The sequence below is a fragment of the Haliotis rubra genome, unplaced genomic scaffold (assembly GCF_003918875.1).
Source record: "Haliotis rubra isolate DU_JTF1 unplaced genomic scaffold, ASM391887v1 Scf18, whole genome shotgun sequence".
NCBI lineage: Eukaryota > Metazoa > Mollusca > Gastropoda > Lepetellida > Haliotidae > Haliotis > Haliotis rubra.
Window position 1 is genome coordinate 2,030,843 of NW_025765780.1, and position 21,834 is coordinate 2,052,676.

Genomic DNA, 21,834 nt, shown 5'->3' on the forward strand with positions numbered 1-21,834 from the left:
TGTATGTGCTCATGATGCTGATCACTGAATAGTCTGGTCCAGACTCGACCGCCGCCATATAGCTGGGATATTGCTGAGTGCGGCGTAAAACAACAAACCAACAAACCAAACAATCATAATATTTTCCTAAAACCACCGACGTTTGTCTTGAGCAACATAGACAGGCGGAATTTGTTAATTTTGAGGTTTCCTTATCCTTAAATTGATCTCATACATTTTACATCTGAGCGATAATCATTTTATCATTGACCAGGGTAGCTGATAATCGAATTGATGTCTGTTATATAAGGACTTATCGAACAAACATGTACACAGACAGGAACCATTAATTTACGTCTAATTTGTAATAAGACACGTATTGTCTATTGAGTTGTTTGCCATGTGACTTGACCAGTGCCTCTTAAAGCGCACTACACACAAGTGAGTTGGTAAACGCCCATCAAGGATAGTTTGAGTTATCGCCATTAAACCAAAGTTGTGCTCTGATTAATATCAGCATTTGTGTTGTGGGTATTTTTTTAGTGTAACGCTCCACGTTCGCAGATAACTATCAGCAAAAGATTAAAAGAGTGAGTTGGGTTTAGCGCCACTTTGAAGAGTATTAGAGTAACATCGCTGAGAGTCAACTTATTGTAGAAGGGAACCTCGAAGCAAGGCAGGTCTCAAACCTTTCGTGAAACCCGCCGATGTTGACAAACCTAGGGACATATCCGTGACGACCCGGGATTCGAACCTACGGTCACAGGTTTCTTGTGTGACCAAGAGAAACGCATTGTATCGCCTTAAAAGCTACAGTGTTATTATTAGAAACTGTATCATTCGGATGTAGACATGTCGTCAATCTTTTTATATTAATAGTAGGCAGTGTCACTATGCCTACATATTATACGTTTAAACATACAATGTGTTATATGATACGCTCGAGGTCCCCATTACGGTTGCATACGAATACGGATAATTACGGGAGATTCGTGATTAGTGATCTAGCTGATCGTATTTCATCGTACTCTAATTGCGTCAGTCAGGCTTACAATCAGTGGAACAGACTTCAATATTTACATGCATTACGGGGAGTAGTGCTGACTGGCGCTGAAGCCCATCAAGGAACTTACTCTCCACCTCAGATACACTCGAGAACTGGCTATTTGTGAGCGTAGAGAAAAAGACATTATATATTTGTGTTCTGTGTGTATGAGAAACTAGTTCCTTTGGACACTTTTGTAGTATGACATTCATCGTATTATGTAACTGTTAATGATTACAGTTAATATACCTATTTTGATACTTATGCTATATTATCTTTTGAAATGCACTCTCCTTTCTTCATTATTTCAGATCTACCCAGTAACGTTTTCGCCAACGATATGTATACAGTAGAATATACAATTTGACCTTGTCTTTTATTGTTAGCACTCAACTATGAAGGTAGACTATACGCTTTACATTGTTAATTTTCACCACAATTTAACATTGACTCTTAGACATCGACTCGTCTTACTGCTACGCTTACCTAAAATCCGCAACAGATTACAAATGACTCAAAATAACACATCAAAAAGCATATTGCACTTGTCAGACATCCATAAGCATTATAATTGTTATCAATGGGAGCTGGAAAGTCCCCTAGGGGTTTCTAAGCTTAATTACCCCACGCCTTGACACCCCCTGCAGCCCCAGGCCATTGTCCGAGATCTAGGAGGAAGGATTCAAGGACGTCTTTCCATCTGCTTGTTGATGCCAGAACGTTAGAAGTGATTTTCAGTCACTACGTAAGTCTCGTAAATAAGAAGGTCTGAACAAAATATCCCATATATGCAGCAAGCAGCCGTCCGTAGTTATCATATATACTGGACAAAACTAGTCCAGATATATGTAAATTTTGAAATTATGAATAATGATCTATTTATTCATTGACACACTGATAAACTATCAATCATAAAAATACCAATGTCCCTAACTTATTTTGTCCAGTATATTATCATTTCACAATAAAGTTTCAACCTGTGTGCGTTCTGCCTTAAGTGGGGATTTCTGATTATAAAAATGATTTATCTTCCTTTTGATATCATCTTTGTAAAGCGGGTGTTATTGCTCAATACTTTGTACTTTGATTTATGGTCCTTTCATTATTTCTCAATAATTATTATTGCTTAACATTAAATACTGCCTTATGCATGCGCAATAGGCAAGGGAATTACGAAGGTACAGTGACTCTTACTATTCTCAAATTACACATGACAACAACTAAACCGTGATTGTGAGAACGTAGGAAGATACCCCATAAGGACGGAGCACATTATAACGTGAACTCCCGATTCAATTTAATTAAATAAGTACGCCTCCATACAAGCTCTGCACGTTCTAGTGGGGCATCGACAGGGTTTCCGTGTATTGTTTGGTCACATTCTTGTTCATTAGTGTTCATTCCTTGGTGTGGAATTCAAATTTCATTCCAGAATAGAGGCCATGATTTCACACGGAAATTGTGATTCAGGTTTCAGGTGTCTTTGTTCCGGGCAAGACTGAATCAAGTAAACCACGAACCTTGTAGTAATGTTCTGGGCCAGTTCCTCAAACAGAACTGTCACAGTCATGAATGCCCTAGTCAACGACCGAAACAAACGTCTAATCACTGTTGCACATAGGTCAATAATTCCACTCATTGATACCACAGTTCTGTGTTCATCGGCTATCATAATTCAACACCAATCTAATGTCATTGTGATTGAAATGTGATGATATCTTAATATAACCATGAAAGATATGTCGAAAAATGATCTTTAATCACATGGATAGTTCTTCATGATTGCCTCGCAAAGCATTGCCACGTCAAATCCAAGCAAGCATTTTCAATATCTCAACACAGAACATGATGAGACTCTCTGAATGCAATCAAGTTGAACTATTCGTGTGATTGAAGATATGTTTCCACCAAGTTCAGATGTGCCAATGAAAACATATCTGGTCAGATTTCTGATTACAGATGAAAATTGATTGGATGTTTTGCTTAGCTGCGAAATCAATTGCTATCTGTCATAAAAAAGGATGGCGTTACACTACGGTTATAAACATTACACATCATATGCAACTGCCCTGACAGAGCATGATGCACATCTACAAACTCGTATATTTATGACAGGCGTTAATTCACAACACATACGTTCATATGTAAACGCCTCTGCGGTGAAGCCTCTTCCGCGTACACTCCTGAGACTCGAACTCCTAGGACAATGGAACGCTATGATTCCATCATCATATTTATCAGCACACGGCTTATCTCGAACAGGGGGGATTCGATGTATCGTGTTTGTCCCTTGACCTTCTTTAGTACATATATCCGTTGTAGATTCTATAGATTGTTCATTCTGTACATTGCCATGTAACTCAAATGCAAGGTTTTGACATTTTAATTAAATCATCTGATACGTTACAGGACTATTGTATCCACACAATATAAATATGTCCATATATTCATACATTCATGACGCATGATATCAGAATAGTAATAACATTGTCTATTTGTTTATCGGATTTATCTTACACGCGTGACAGGTCAAGAAGTTACTTGTCAATTATTAAGACTCCTGGTACCTGGGATATTGTTTCATGGTGTGATGAGAATAAACATGGCATAGTCTACAGAATGACACTTCAGAGTTTAGTCTAGGGACGATCTGGTGGCTGTATTGACGAACATGGCTATTCAATTAGCGGAGACCTATAACCTTAAATGTCGCTCTAAGTTACTATTATAGTAAATTAAACGGGTTTGTCAAAATCAGAATTGGTACAAAACCTGTTTCAACATTGGTGTGGGTTAGCCGTGTGCAACATTTCCAGAGCGAATGGTGTTAGAAATACAACAGGATAAATGAACAATGAAACGTTCCAACTCGTACACGACTGCGACTGACTATCTGTCCAAAATGTTACAGGGAAATAGTTTACGTTATATATTTCGTGAATGTAAATGACATATTTAATATCTGACATCTTCTTGAACGACACCAAAAATAATGAAAAGGAGTGTCCCCATCAACATTATTTGATAGTAATCATCTTAAATACAGCGATAAATTTCGATCTTCTGTTTAGTGAGGCATTGCAATATTGTGGGCATTAAATAATGTGTGTGCCAATTGCTGTTTTAGGGTGTGTAGGCAGACAAATATGTATACGGCGCATTTAATCAATTTTGTACGAGTGCAACAAAGAATCTCTGCAAAGGTGAATATAGAGGAAATTAAATGCTGATAATTGGATAGTGATGACATGTGATTAAATTCAGTCATCTGTGTTCAGTGTTGTTATTTTCATTGCCTGTTACACCTGGACGTGTTTTATTAAATTATCAATCTAAGGTAAGTGTGAACCAATGTAAACCGCCCACCTTATTACATCTAGATGGTAATCCCTTTATGATGATAGTTATCAAACATGATACATATGTACATAACAAAACTATTTCTTTGTGAAACTATTCTCTGAAGGAAGATAACGGACTCAATATCCTTATGTTAAGCAACCAATAAAGAAAATACTACTTATGTAACCTGTATAAATTTGCTAATGAATATATATTCTTTTCATTTTCTAAAGGTGACCTTATACACCATTCCGATAGGCGATAAAGGCAGTGTTGCATAATGCTTCACGCACATATGGCCACGTGTTGTGTTGTTGGTCTACCTTAAATATACAGTAATTACTTAAAGTGTCAAAGCATATGTTAATCATCCCTCGATGTTTGAACAGAAAAGAGTATTTCAAAGTGTCTTCATGATTACATACGCCGTAGAGTTATTGAAACAGAAAAGAGTTCGTTCACCTTTTGTTCATTCTGCCTAATTGAATCACGTGAAAATCCGTGGACTGCCAGACGCCAGCTACGTGGAGCTTCTGAAACTGTGAACCTGTGACACACATTGCTGGACAATAGAACCTATCTCATGTTACAATTCTAGTCACACACGTTACACACGTCATGATTCTGTCATGATTCTGTCATCTTCTGTCATTTACATGATATCGAATATGAGACAATTTCAACGTGCACACGACGTCAGATTGCACGTTACAATGGATTGTTGTGGAAGAGGCTACCAATGTATATAGCATTTGGAATGACAATAAATGTAGTTTGCGAGCTGGTGTGTTGGTGATGGGAAGGTTTATACGACAATAACCCTCGGCTTATCTCGTTTTCTGTGTTACCCTTCACATTCAAGTTCGGACATATTTTGCATCGTATATTGGAATCAACGTTAACCGGCACAATACAAATTACACATAATGTTAATGAAACCAAACCAAACAGCGAAATGTAAATTGATTATTCCATACATAAAATGAGATTTTCGAATGATTTGAATTTGATTGATTTGAAATGTTAGATAATTTGCTCAACATTTTCATGAACCTTTGATCGATACCACAATCTTAAAAGTGGCATTGACGACGTTTCTGAGGCAGACGAATATACGTTCGGTTCCGTCCACATCTCAGGTGGCCAGACAGACGTTAGTGTAACCAATGTATCTGTTTCAAATGGAATAGACTTAATAGTATTTTAAGTGTTTAGTAACCCACTCGTAAACAAAGAAGAAATATGAATCGTTGTCATATATATAATTACACAATTAGAGTCGGACTGAGTGGTCATTTATTCAGTTTCTGTCACTTCGTAGTAGTACATCATAAAACAGAAATAGTCTTCACACCTGTACGGATGTTGGGAATCGATCAGATCTTTGGCAACGGAGTAACACCTTATCCACAAAACTATACTATTACCAAGTAATAATCAAGGAGCCAGGGTGTTAAAGCGTCGGCTCATGCTTTCACTCCCTAGTCCCCACTTGCTAACCTGGTTAACACACCCGCCTCACCCCACCAAGCCCCCTATCCTAAAATTCACTGCCTTGCTAAGAAATATCGCATATTTGTTATCATATCTACACTACTATTGCTACACATATGCCTGCATGACGTCATATACCTCAAAGAGAATCTGACTGAACAGCCAAATGATTAAATGAAAGAATACGATTAAAAAGTTTCCTGTGTTTAATCTAAGATCATGTGTATAATCAAGAGTGATGGACACAGTGGCGTCTTTAAGCATATATATAATAGTGTAAGATCTATGTAGCACCAACGATCATTCCTATATTGCTTTTCACATGTGTCTTGAGAACTGTGTATAGATCAGTCCATCGGAACATGTGAGTCATGATGATAGTTACCGTTCCACACAACTTGCCTATCACTGTGCCATACATTAGGAGACACTGAGTGAAATTAATATGCAAGCATACACCTATCAGTCAAATCAGAAAAAAAATGTTACATCTCATTAAAAGTCTCACCCGCAATACGTTGATCCCATGCTCGTCATTCGCTCTGCTTCGCTTGGCTTGGATGTCCGTTGACAATTCAATTACCACAAATCTGTTAGTTCCAATTGTGGGATTGCGTAGCCCAGTGGAGGGGAGGTAACCGCTGATGTCAGGTGAAAGCGCCAAAGATGACGTCTCGCTGGCTGTTGAGCCTCGTGTGCTATCCACAACACAGAAATGTCACCATCCAGTCTCGACATTGTAATGCAACAGTTGCGTGTAGCTCTTGTGTTTTCCTCCACGGTTTCAGTAGTTCAGCGTCACCAAGGAAACGGGCGGTAATTACTTAGATTGTGCAATGATGCAGCTAAAAGCCAATTAAAGATGAGGGAACAGACCTGCTGTGTTATAACCATAGATACTGTATATAGCCATACCTTCCAAGCAAAGATACACCCGTTCTGTGGTGAAGTTAAACCACTCCCAAAATGAATTCTTTCCTTGGATTCATTTTTCACACTTATCTACATGTCGTTAAAACGACACACGATGCTTTTAGATAAGCCTGCTTAAAGTGGGACTGTAAATCATCTTGGTAAATAATTAGAAATTGGCATGTAGAAGCATTTTCACTCCCACAATAGTTTCAGACTGTGTTATCAGCCATGCAACAGGATCTTGTTTTCCAATGAAATGAGTCCGTTTTCCTCCTGCATGTGATATAGCAGACATACCTCATCTTACCATTCAGTAAAAACCACACACTATCTAACTGTCGTTTCAGACAAGCAGGCGGTAAGCTCTCGCGTGGATACGGAGCCTGATCTTTCCCTTGAATTCTGAAGGAAACATCGGGATGAGGACGATCTATACAACTACAGGACACGTACAGACTAACTCACCGACTACGTGTGTACTGTAAGCTCATTCATTATATGCTGTCTTTAGTCATATGTCTGTTTAAGTTGTTATATATCTTAGACGTACCTAACGTCATCGTATATTATCAAAGCAATGACATCAGTACCTTAGATGTATCCATCTGTGTTTCAAGAAACGTTTGACTTGAAATACTTCAACCTCTTGGGATACCGCCGCGAGTATGCCAACGACAGACAGATAATATTGTCACATACCACTGATAATCCACTTGTCTTGTAATATGAAATATCACGACAAATGGATTGGTAGTTGGTATTCCCACGAATATGATAGAATGAACATAAATGTAATCACACAATACTCGTTTCTTAACAGACCAAACCGAAATCAAGTCAGTCCGGTTGTGTATGATATGGTTTAATCATATTTTATTCTATACAAGAAGAAAGAAAAGGATTGGCAAACAAGCCTAAATGGCTTATATTAATGGCGCTCCATAAAACATGTGAAGGTTCACATTTGTGCATAATGTTGTACATATTTATAGTGGTTATATCAAGTTATCTCTGAATAATATCAATCATGGATATCAACAATTTATCTTGGTTTTGTTTCGTGGCCAGTTGATACAAATAAAAAATAAGAGAAGCTACAAAACTTTATGAATCAAAACGTTTTGATGTAATAATGAATTGATGGACTGACCGTAGAATATCCATATTCGTCTGATGAGATACTGTGTATGATATGTCTCTGGGTGGTTATTGTCAACATGCCCTTGCGTTGTTGAAGCGTTCCGGCTGTTAGGTATCAAAAAAGAACACATCCCAACATCTCTGGTGAGAAATTTATGGAACTAAGAGTAATTGAAGCGGTATCTGTAATGATTCAGAACACCTGTAACATGCTGTAGTTTAACACCGCACTCAGCAATATTGCCTTTTGTGAATAAGCAAGTGTGGCCCAATGACTGATATTGTGAGCACGGGTCACCACCCTCCGAGTACGATGACACGCTGTCAGTCCAAACATCGAGACTATGTGCGACCAGTACAGGTTGAATAGGGAGCAGCTGTAACCCAAAACCCAACTGAGTGATTGAGTGAGTGACTGTGTGAGTTTAGTATTACCCCGCGCTCAGCAATATTCCACCTTTATGTCTGTAAATAATCGAGTCTCGACCATACAATCCAGTGATCAACAGCATAAGCAATTGGGATACGATGACATGTGTCAACCACGTCAGCGAGTCTGTCCACCCGATCCCGTTTGTCGCCTCCTACCACAAGCATGGGTTACTGAAGACCAATTCTAACCCGGATCTTCACGGGTCCCCCAACTATAACAATGCTCAACAACTCGAATGCTCCCACTGTTGAAATCTTGGACCTACTGCCTGGCTCAAACACAGGCGCTGTATAATCTTTACCGTTCACCCCGTTCCTACCTATTTGAAAACGATACGTCGATGTGATCGTCAAAGTAGTGCACGCTGGTGTTGTCACCCTCTCTAAGAATATCGAGTATCAACAAGCACAAATCTGCTTGGACATTGTGTCAAAGACGGTTTCTCGCAAAGGACAAGGTCACCGTAAGAATAACAAAAGATAACCTTGAAGAAGACTAGTTTACGCTCGAGGTCATAACGGTTTACATCATATTTGTTATGGGCCATAAAACAAAACGTCATCTACATTTGTTGCATTTAACGTGCGGCATTAACCGTAAACTACACATTAAAAGTCGTTGTCGTAATGGCAAATGGTAATTAAATGTTAGCAAAATATGTTGTCCCCTGTTTGCGGAATGTTTTATCAAATTCAAAATGAAGACAGCCAAGTAGACTTAAAGGATGAATGGTTATACGTCCATCAACACAGGATCGGACAATGCCGCTTGCTCATCAACTCAAAATCTTATAAAAAATAATGCTATATTGATAAAAACAAGAGCCACTCGACAGCATCACAACTTCATTCTGAATCACGATCGCGACAAAACAGTCAGAGTCACGAATTTCCCCTAGTTCACAGACTTTGATTTGGAATGCTATACGCCCCCGAACGCTGCGACCAGCCTGTTTCCTGAAGACGCGAGAAACACAAAAGACTGCGTCAACATCACGTAATAGGAAATTTTATCTTATTCCAACATGCCCTAGAGTTTCGGATCGTGCCGATGATGGCATGAACTGAACAAGAGAAGCTGTCTTATTCACAGTACATACTCACTGGCTGGATTAACCCATACTGAAAAAGTAACGTTTGTAATTTGCGAGTTCAGTGTAAAACCAATCAGACGTTCTTTATATTTGTTGTTGAAATGCACAGAACGTTGCTAATTAGCATCATACTGGCAACTGGTTCTTTAAAATACTTTAAAATTCAATTATTTAGATCAATTTGGTTTTGCCTCCGTGACATTTTAACGAGCCAAAATGAGTCTTTGAAAACAAACGGTAAAAGGCTATGTTATTTATAAGAACAAAAATCCTCGTGATTAATCGGTCGGTAATATGTCAGCTTCATGCAAGATTGGTCACTTTTGCTTTGCACGCATGTGCACAGCTTGACAGCTTCACAAAGAGGTTTTGATAATAGTTGCAAGGATGTCGTGACTTAATGAGTTTGGAAAATTCTACATTGTTCGTGTGACAGCAAAATATGGTAAAGGATTCACACACAACATAATGCCTTCTTTCATTCAGTTGAAACTATTTCGATACCTTGATGTTTTTCTTCTATACCGTTATAATATGACATACTTCATAAAATATGTAATAATAAAACACAGAGTGAACATTTCAACAAAGAAAATTGGCAATAACCACTCCATAATCACAGAAATATCCCATTGAAATCATTTGTCTAATTCATAACTATGAAATCAGCATGTACGTTTGTGTCTAAGAAGATTTGAATGGGGAACATTTAAAATGTAAGATTTATGTTGGAAAACCACACGAAGGACGTTGGAAGTGACATTGACACAACCGCTAAAAAAGCTATGTTTATTAATTTCACAGCTACTTCTTGCCCTTTCATGGGGTGAAAAGCGCAAGAAGTAACACGAGACGTTCGTATCCATAATAACGTTCCTTGTAATATTTTCCCAAACTTGTCCAACATCTAAATGCATTAAGGACACTCATTATGGATTCATGGTTTTACTCTTAGATCTTACTGGTTTCATCTTTTTAATTATTTTTTTCAAATATTAAACGAACTTTATGAATAACAGCTTTATTTCGTAAAGGTGCGATACAGATACTTGTACCGTTGTCAAGCAGGAATTCAGTTTTGTACGTCCAAACTTCTAAAATGCCACTCAAAGAAGTTTTTTTCAAAGCTTAACTATGATGCATGATTTTCCTACTGCTGTTTACCGTGAAAATAGTAGCTATATCACACTACATATTGTTATGATATATGATACAAAAACACCAAGCGTGGAAGAGGTAGACACTTCGTTTATTGATAGTTTTACCATTTAACGAACCTTACATTGGAGTAAGTGAGTGAGTTAATATTTAACGTCACATCGGCAATATCTCAGTCATATCGTGACGAAAACAATTTATACAATAAAAAGTGAAATGAGAACATTTGACATTAAAATGGAATATATGTACGTTATAAAAACCTGTCGACGAAGGACAGTAAAACAACTAAAATATCACAATTAGAATTAAAACTAGCGTGGAAAGTTTAAAACTAATAGCACTATTGGGACAATACAATATAAAAACAGGCTAGAGATCGCCAACAACAGAAGGTAGATCACCATACTAGGGACCATGGGGACTTACAGTACCTTTGCTACCTGCATGGACACCTTACATTGGAAGTGTCACTGGACGTGTTCGACTGGAACTGTAAGGCGACACATATGCCACGTAATCACTATGATGAACATCGCCTAAAAGAGATGTTACGTAATATGCTCTTCTACAGGATTAAAGTGAGACAAGAAAAGAGTTCGCTTACAAAAGAATGTCCAATTAGCAAGATCCTTGAGGGATTATGAGCCTGCTTCAGAATCCCTTTCCAGTCTCAAAAACATGTTTTGTAAAAGATCTAATCGATACTCTAACGCTGAGGGTGTCACTTCAAGGACGGAACTTTGAATACCGACAGATCTTCTTCCTTCATACCATATGAAAATGTGGGTTCGATCATATTTATGAAACAGGTAATTACGATGAAACACTCCTTGAGGACTCAGCAGGCTTAGACAAAAACTACTTTTCTATTAGAATACAGCGGCGTTGTCTGGTACATAATAAAGCTTTGCTTACGTTGTCGTGGAGACATAATTAATATCGCGTGTATGTATGTATGTATGTATGTATGTATGTATGTATGTATGTATGTATGTGTGTGTGTGTGTGTGTGTGTGTGTGTGTGTGTGTGTGTGTGTGTGTGTGTGTGTGTGTGTGTGTGTGTGTGTGTGTGTGTGTATGTATGTATGTATGTATGTATGTATGTATGTATGTATGTATGTATGTATCTCTGGTTAAGAATAAATTCTTAACGTTTAACAACTCACCCAGAAACATTGCGTTTTGTGAATAATCGAGTGGGGGCCATATTGCGAGCAAGGATCCACGCGGTAGGGGTACGATGACACGCTGTCAGCCAATTGATCGAGCCAAGCCATCTGATCCACGGCCAGTATAGGTTGCAGGAGATTCGTTCTAAATTAATCAGCTCGTATACTTGATCTCCGATGACAAATCGATGCCCCCCAGCAATACCATTGGTGTGACAGCAGTACTTAGAGTATATTGGCCCTCCATGATATCCAACCACCTGTATGGCAGCCGCATGGCAGTTACGTTAGCGTTAGGAGTATACATGTTCGCCATTGTACATATGTATCCCCAACCAATAATGCAGTTTAATCGTAGGCGTTAATGTTGTAACGTCAGATGCTCCTTCACGCGGTGTTTGAGGTATCCAGGGACTGTCTAAAAAATCAGCAAAATGTGTATGCTTCAATAGCGGACACTGTGGTGACGGTATTGGAGTCTGCTAGTCGAAAAGTTCATTTATTAGACTGGAAAACAACGTTTAGTGGTCCGGTGTTTTTACCCAAGAGATTATTGATATTGTATCCTCAATCTCCCATTCCGCCTTATTAATCATCGTATCCTTTCTTTGAACTTGAAATTAACCTTTACTTTCTTAGCATCAAGCTGCTGATTATCTCCAAGTGTTACGAGTATCCCATGAAGCAGTGCACATTGGTTTTATTGAAGAGTCTGGATCCCACATTGTGATCTCAGTCATCCTTTCACGATATTCCGCACACCTAAAGGGACAAGTAGATTCTTTTGTCTTATATTATCATATTTTACAGATATCAAAAGCCCATAGTGACACAATACCACAGACCACACTTATTGGTGTCGTTTTGAATGCAGTTCGTGAACAGGAAACTTCATCGATACGATAGAAGATCAAGTTTAGTAGACATGTACTCGAGTGTAAAATGAAAGTAGGTCGATTGGTCTTGAAATGACAAGAATGAATGAATGCTGATTTCATTGTTCAATACCAATACCATAAATGCATTAATCTGTTCGTGTATGTGGTAGGGATTTTCTGCCCATTCTGAATAGCTTTGTACCTTGGTGTATAATGAATACAAGATATGTGCGAGTGTGTATGTTGAAAATGCTTGCATTAGCGCACAGTGTATGGCCTATTTAATACGGTGACCCTGCTAGTCTCCACGATATGAATGTTAGAACTTGTTTAGTTTTTTATCAAATGAAGGCTGAAAGATATGGCTAATGACGTGCTCTGATGTCCCTCAGATGTAATCATATGTTTGAAGTGCAGATGGAATGTGTAATTGCGATTCGGTCAGTAAACACTTAGATACCAATGGGATATTCAACAAGTAATCGACTCTGGCACAGAGAGAGTTCCACAAAGCGATCACACGTGGCGTAAGTCACAATTTTGCAAGCTGCGAAATAGCTGGCTTATACGCCTCTAGTGGTTTCACGTCACAAAACTGTAAATTCCAGAAAATGGATTGTCAGGACTAGGAAACCGTCTTCTGTTTGATCTCCCTGAAACTTAAACAGCGAATGAATTGACAGATCAGGTTGAGACTCAAGCCAAGCGTTTCCTGTACAAACGAGATGATGCAGCCATTAAGTAAAATACCTATCTTTTGACATTTTCAAAACTTAAAACTCTACCAAAACATATCAGGATATTTAAATACTGAAAATGTGACGTACATTTCAAACCCACTTTGATGTCACAAATGCCAACGGTTTGGGCAAATCATTCAACAATCGAATTATATGTCATGAATGTGGGGAAGATGATCACGATTCTGATGCCAAATATACAAAATCCGGAATTTGCAAATCAAAATCAGTGGCTTATGTTCAGACTACTACATATCAAATGTCTGTCGCTGCAGTGAAATGTCACTTCTCTCGAACTCAGTCTTGCACACTTAAGCATATAATAAAACAACTTTCCTCATTGTAAGGCAGGGCACGTTCTTACAAACGTGACAAACCTTTGGCTGAACACCCTCGCTCTTCAAAATATGTACCTAAATTCCAAAAATAGATTAAACCGTAAGAACAAAAACATCAATTCAGAAAATGAAGAAGATTATACTGAATTATCATCTGTCCATGGCAACCATGCTGCCCTTGGACAAGCCCTTGATACTGCTTCAGGAGCTGATTACTTCCACTATCAGCTCCAGAAGCACTTACTGGAATCATTTTTAGAATCGCCTAGTATTCATATTTGATGAAATCTGGACACCCAGAAACTTTCCACCATCATGACGTGAAGCAGTAGTAGTTCCTATGCCAAAAGCTGGAGGTGAGTATACTGATCCTTCCAATTATAGCATTAACCAGCTGCATTTGCAAAACCACGGAATACATTGTCAACAATAGATTGACATGGCACATGAAATGTAATAATCTAATAACTACTATTCAGTGTGGACTGTTGACCATTTAGTCCAGATAGAATCACATGATAGAAATGCAGTTATTAATAACCAACTATCATTTTCGATGTCGACAATGCATACGCCGCTACATTGAAACACGGACTTTAACATCTGCCACTGTTCATATCCAATTGTTTAACTGACAGACAGTTTCAAGTCCGCGTGAATTCTACCCTGTCTGATCATTGTAATCAGGATCAGGGTGTCCCACAAGATAGGATTGTTTAGTAGTGAAATAATTAGCCTCGCCAAAGTTTTGAAAGGTTCACATGATGTCGTGGGTGGTTTTCATATGTATACTATCGTAAGGCAGCTAGAATTATGACTTCATAAAATCAAAAAAATGGTCTTTTTTTGACTCTTAAAAAATCAAATTTATCATTTTTTGTACAAAATACAAACCTTCCCGTGACACAGACCGAATTTTAGATGACATTCCTATTGAAGTTGTAAAGGAGGATAATTCATGGGTGTCATTTTCGAGAGCTATTGAATTTTCTTATCACATATCAAATATTTAAAAAATGAAAATGCCTGAAACCCTTCCACTTGATTAAAGATGTTTCAAGTTCAAAGTCGGGAGTGGATCATGAACCCCACACTGTTCTACATTATGGATCCTGGAAAAGTAATGTTAAAATATTGGAAACAATCCATCGTCCTCGCCAAGGCTTTGCTTTGGTACCTTTCGAAGCTTTTCCATTAACAGCTGTATGTAGAGGCTGATGGGGTGAGGTGGGGTGAAATGGGGTTTGAGAATATTTCGCTCATATGACGACATGCATGCGTGTGTATGTGTGGCTGTTTCTACGAGTGTACGAGTGCAGAAGATCACCATTGAGCTCTTGTGGATGTTCATGTCAATGCCCATGTTTCTTCAAAGCCACGGCGAGCTACTTAACGAAAAACACGAGTTTAAACTGTGAGAACGGAGGCGTACATTCACCTGATCTCTAGTCCAGGACAAAAAACGTTTAACTATAAAGGTGAATGGTCACCACGGCTGGAGGCTGATGAACCTTCCCTATAACAACGTCGCATTAAACTAACGTTGCCATTCAAACTTCATTCAAATAAATCCAGTCCCGCGTATCACCGTGTATATAATCCTCCTTATATTTGACCTATCCGTTTTTTCAAGACAAGTCAGATGTTTTTTTGCAATTTATAAAGCCACAGGTCAATCTGACATTTAACAAAAGTAAAGAAATCAGGTGACAGCCAGCTGATGCATCATCAAGAACATTCACGTCATCAGTCAAGGAAATAAGAACTGCCTCGGGTTCTGAAGTTCCAATTTACAAACGTTCCTAATATTGTCGTCCATCACTGAGAAGTCACATGTGTTTCATTCTCAAAGGACCGAGCACGGGAGGCACAGTTGTCTACGGGTTGTATCCCTTGGGCACGTGAGGAAACTGCGTCTACCGGTTCGCACTGATGGGCTTCCACAACCTGAGACAAGAAAAACTAATCACATGTGACATGCGCTGATATAACTGAAAGTGGTTTTTGGTGGTGGGTTGTGATACTATTTTTTTTCATTATAAGTAATGTATGTCATATCATTTCAAATCAGTTCGTTTTCTATTATTAAGCTTAAAGCTTTAACGTGTGTTGTTTGTTGTCTGTGGGCAATGGAATAATGCTACCGAATACATTTGTTATCTCTCACTGACCAAAATGAGACCACCAAGCGACCACTGCCATCTATTGACTGTCTTCCATGTGTCCTCAATGCCGCTGGTTATACCCACTGCTGGTCCTGATTAGTGCCGGGCCCTGAAGATCACTGAGGGAGGAACAATACAAGTGACCTTTCCAAGCAGAGTGTTCTGATCGTGAAAAAAGTGACGTAAATATCATAACAGTGGACATTCCGTGTCACAGTGGACAATAGTCGTTGCCGTCCCATCCATCAGCTGTATCCTACTTGTCCCAGTGAGGGCTCTTTACAGCAATCAATATGTCTGTATGTTGATGGATGCGACTGGGGTCGCATCACCGCCTTCACTGAGGTGTCTGTGTATTTGCCAGCCAATTATTTGTGTTCACAATTGCAAATATTTTGGTCGGAGATTTTGTTTGCCAAAGAGCCTCTTGTCGGGTTTCTGTCTGCAGAAAGGCTATACCATGGATGAGCCTTCTTTACACGTTTTATCCTTAATTCCCGGTGCTCATGGTCACTCTGACCATTTACGGCCGTTGCATATCAGTGTCTGTGCGAGTTATAGGTGACAGCATTAAATAGACACGATTTGTGTTTCCACGTAATGCGTCTCCGCATATCTTGCTTTTGCTGAATAGAGAGGATTGACTGTATCCACCAAAGCCGGGTTAAAGCGTCCTCTGTGGCCTATAGACCGTCACGAATAAATTATTCCTTTCCTGCAGTCTATGTGCGACTGCAGTGTGTAAACCGTGCAGCCGACTGTCATGATACTTTGTTAAAGGAAAGCAAAGATCACGAACTTCACACTTTTGTCATAGATTTGGTATGAATGTTTTTTACATAATTTCTGTCAACGTTAATGGTTGAGGTACCGAAAATTTCTGAACTTTAAAAGGACGAATCATAAGCAGACCGTTGTGTCAAAGGATGAACCTACCCAGGGGGATGTTCTGTATGGTCCTTTGTGACATTTAGTGTCCAGGAATTGATTCAGAATACAACTTGTCAACCCCTGTTGTGTTTATGTTCGGTAATCATTTCTCAGTTACGTGGTTTTACCATGACGTTTTATGCAAACAGACTCTTTGTATCAGTGTAGTATACATGCCAGGTACTTTCAGGACGATGCCTCAGCAGTTTGACTTTGTAGGTATCTCAGCAGTTTAGATAAATGAACATGATAATTAGCCATTGAGTAATTATCGCTTTCGCTGGGTGTGGCTTCAAACGTTGAAACAGTGTATTACTGACAACTCCTGTTTGTGTCGAGGATTACTTGTATGCACAGTGCTGGAAAGGTATTTCAAGGTAGCCCAGACTCAGATTCCTCGTACGACATCGTAGTCATATGTTCTCCACCTCCACTCACGGCGTTACAAGCTTACTATAGCTTTGAAATTGTCGGTGACGGTATGGAACTCTCTGTTTGTAACGGACAAAGGGATATTGTAACATTAACGTTTTGGGGTGTATAACGGTAAAACAGTTGTCGTCGAAAGCTATATCAGCTCTAATGTACTTTACAGCAGTGATAAAACAGTGTTATTCATAAACTCCCTTTGTGTAAAAGGGAATTGTCAAGTGACGGTAGATGTTTTGTCAACATTTGCAGTGATAATATATCCTACATTTGAAACTTACAGAACCGGTGTTGTTTCATAGGTCACCGGGGAATATGAACAACTAGAAAGTCTTTACCAATTATAAAATGTCAAAGACAGACATCAGATTCTTTTATTGACTGTATCATCAGGAAACGTGAGCAACATTCCTCCTACCGCTGCCCTCAGACGTAGTGACATTATGTGTTGTTCCAACATCACTGACCAACAGAGAAGTCTTGCCAGTCTTGCCAGTCAATTAGCCAGTGAATGTAATGCTGTTTTGTGGTCGAGTCAGTATGTCTGGACATTCCCCGAAGAACAAGGCTTCAACGTTTACGTGCCACCTTTCTGTGTATTTTCTTTAGGTCATGACTGTAGTAGATTTCACATGGGATAATGCAGTAGCAATTCAGAGAAAATCGTCTGATATTTCTATTATGCCTACCGACAGCCTTCATGCCGCTAACTTTGATAAACTGGTTTGAAAAGTATAACAATTCATGCCCACATTGAGGACTTTACGCACGTTTATGTGGTGGGGCAAAACATGTATATTGGCACTACTCACGACGATGTTTTAGATGGTGTTCAACCTATCATATTTCTAAGATGACGAATAAAGCACAATCACTGCGTTGAAAGGGTTGACGAAATAGATGTAAACGTGCAGCTTTTCCCAAAGTTCACAGATTTAAACGCTACAGTTATAAGCATCAGTTAGATAATGTTTACCTTCGATCAGAGGCTCAACTGTGACAAGGTGCAAAGGGTGAGTTTTATGTTAGGATAGAATTGAAAATGAATGTTTTGAAACTCGAACAGTGATGGTATTTAAATAGTCTGAAGAGAAGGGATTAGCTGTTGTTGGGTCCGCTCGCCCGAATACATCCGACACTAAACAGTGTGGAAGTGGTTTTGTGAATCTTGTGTTTTTCTTCGTCTGTATCTAGTGACAACGTTGGACAGCTTAACATTGTCACTGAAATATCGTCGACGAACAAAGATGTTCATAGTAATCCAGTAAGGTGTAAGGAATTCGTAATTAGAAATTACTTCCATCATCGGGAAGACATTTATGATAGAAATTGGTCAACAGCCACACTTTTGCTGTGTACTAAATATACTTTGAGGGGTGTACGTAATCCATTGTATCCTTTGGAGTAACAGTGTTTTTGTTTCTGTTTTCACCTTAATTAAAGTTCGACGTCATTATTTTGGCTTGTTGTTTATTGAGAAGGGAATAAGAACTGCCTCATTCCCAGTGTCAATAAGGCATTATTTCGTAATTTGAAAAAGACCAGTTGCTATATGGTCTGTAAATAATCGAGTCTGGACCAGACAATCCAGAGAGCAACATCATGAGCATCGATCTACGCAATTGGGAATCGATGACAAGTGTCAACAAAGTCAGCAAGTCTTGCCACCCGATCCCGTTAGTTGCTTTCACGACAAGCATGGGTTGCTGAAAATCAGTTCTAACCCTGATCTTCACAGGTCGGAAAATGCTGGCCAACATCGACCTTAAATAGAAATTCCAAAACTATTCTTTACGAAATGTCATTATAGAAGCATACCCATACACATACCTTGATACCCCGTAGACACGTTCCACAGTCCTGAGTAATTATATGAGAGAATAACAATTTTGGCTACAAAGTGAATGTAAAAAAATGTTTTACACATCAAATGACTCCCCATTCATCAGAGGATACATTGACAGGATGGTAAAGAATACTGGGTCCTGTGGCAACATCTTTACATAAGAATGAAACCATATTTCTTTGAACGACATCAGAAAATCATGACTGGCCTTGAGGACCGAGTCTCTCTTGTGCCTTTATTGCAGTCAATTACTCCGGCTCTGAGAGGCATGCACATTAAATGGCACCTTCTGATGGCAGTGATCTGCTCTTTAGAGGAGCAACTAATATCAAGATGGCCTGTGGTTGAGATGGATACAGTGGTATAATTCTTTCATCGTCTGCAGCAAAGATTACAGTGACACCGGGAAATCTGTGGCATTCAGTCTCCAACAGCTGGAGGAAAGGAGGCTGAGAATAACAGATGCGACACTGCATGCATTGTCTCTTGAAGATGAGGATCGGGATTGGGAAGGCGGTATACAGATATGAAATTGATAAAAAACCTACAATGTCTTTGAACTGGATATTTTACAAAATACACACCCGTTTGAACTTAATACAAAACGTACAGCATATCCTTCTCTATTGACCAATAGAGTCTCCGAGTACACGTGTGTTTAATGTTTATCTAGTAACGACACTGAGTAGGTTGCCTGATGCCCATTACTGAATGGATACACAACAGATGATTCCTTGTCAACAGTTGTGGTTCTGTAGGTCTCGGTAAAATAGACGATACTCTGTAAACAGATGTGATTGTGTAAACAGATGCGAATTTGGATATATAGCGCATACTTTGTAGGAGATGATGTATAACCATTTTTACAAACAATGAGATTTCAGTAATTTGCTTTTGGGTACCAATTTAGCTCTTATACATCAACAATGTTCTTTTTCTTTTTCTGTCGGTGAGAGGCGAAAGAATGTTCTAAATGTGTCCAACTTCTACATGTCTGAACATATTCTCAGGTTCAGTATTGTTTTTTCTCTACGGTTTCATCTGATCTGATAATTTGTTACCATTCGAAGCACACCATTAGAATGTTCAAAGAAAAGGATACCTTCAGGCGATCAGCCACGCGTTGACACCAGACACAGACGAGGAGTCATTTCCCGATCGCTTTCCCGTGTGTGCATAAATAAAACAATCAGCAACGACCTCTTATGGGAGGTGAGGTGACATTGGGTTTTTACGTCGTGCTTGAGAATATTCCGTTCATATGACGACGTGCATGCGTGTGTATGTGTATGTGCGGCTGCTTGTACTAGCCCAGACTGAAGCTGGTTTTATAGTGCTAGCTCACTGAGATACCATGAATACCCCACTCAGACACATTATACTGACTCCGAGCCGACCAGTCCTTGTCGTACCCAGTAATGCCTAGCGCCAGGCAGGGACCAACAAGTACCATATTTTAACGTCCATATTATGACGTGGTCGTGGATCCAACCCGCGACCTTCCGCTCTCCGGCCGGACGCTCCAACCACTACACCACGGGGGCGGTACCTCTTATGGGAAACAAATGACACGTTATACATACTGGAGTGACAGATGAAATTTGTTAGATGCCCGGATGATGGCTTGTGTGTAAGATACATTTGACTTAAATATGTTAGTAACATGCTTTACAATTGTAAAAGAGAGAAAACTCATAACATGGGGATACATATTGCTCTTTTTATGAAACATGAAGAGACATATAATTGTATATTTAGTTACAATAGAAAACTGACAGAAGAAACGCCTAGCATGGAAGATGTAGACACTTCATATGTAGATAATAAGACGATTAAACTAAGCGTACATTGGAAGTATCACCGTATTTGACTGGCACTGTCAGGTGACACATATGCCGTGGAAATACTATGATGAAAGAAACGTAACATGTTTTTCTACAGTCTTAAAGTTTCAACAGACACGAAAATTGTTCACTTACAAAATGTGTGTCTTATTAGCAAGGTCCTTGAGGAATTAAGAGCCTGCTTCAAAATCTGGTCCCAGTCTCAAAAACATGTTTTCTTAAAGACCTAATCGATAATCTAAGTCCCAAGGTGTCACTTCAAGAACTACACTTTGAACATTGAAAGATCGTCTTCCTACAAACCATACAGAAATGTTGGTTGGATCATGTTTGTGAACAAGTGAATTATGTCACAGCACGTTTTAAGGTACACATCAACTTAGCCGAGGATAATCTTTCCATTAAAATTTTTGTGTGGCGGACATTTTATGAAACGCGTTATTGTTACCTCCCTACCAGTTACAAGGGTATATTTATTGCCATCTATCGTAGATCGTATGTGTTCGTTGCTAAACGACAATAGTACAATAGAGTACAACAAATATTTCTGATTGGAAAGGACACATTTATCTTGTACACCTTGTACACACTCAACATCGAAATCACAAATATTTCTTCAGTAGTAGCAGTAGCAGGAGCAGCAGCAGCAGTAGTAGCAGTATCAGCAGCAGCAGCAGCAGTAGTAGCAGTAGCAGCAGCAGCAGCAGTAGTAGCAGTAGCAGCAGCAGCAGTAGCAGTAGCAGCAGCAGTAGTAGCAGTAGCAGCAGCAGTAGCAGTAGTAGCAGCAGTAGTAGTAGTAGTAGCAGTAGTAGTAGTAGTAGTAGTAGTAGTCATTTGTGGTCATCCTGTGGTGGACACTGCAGCATTTGTGTTGAAATGTGTATCTATTTTAT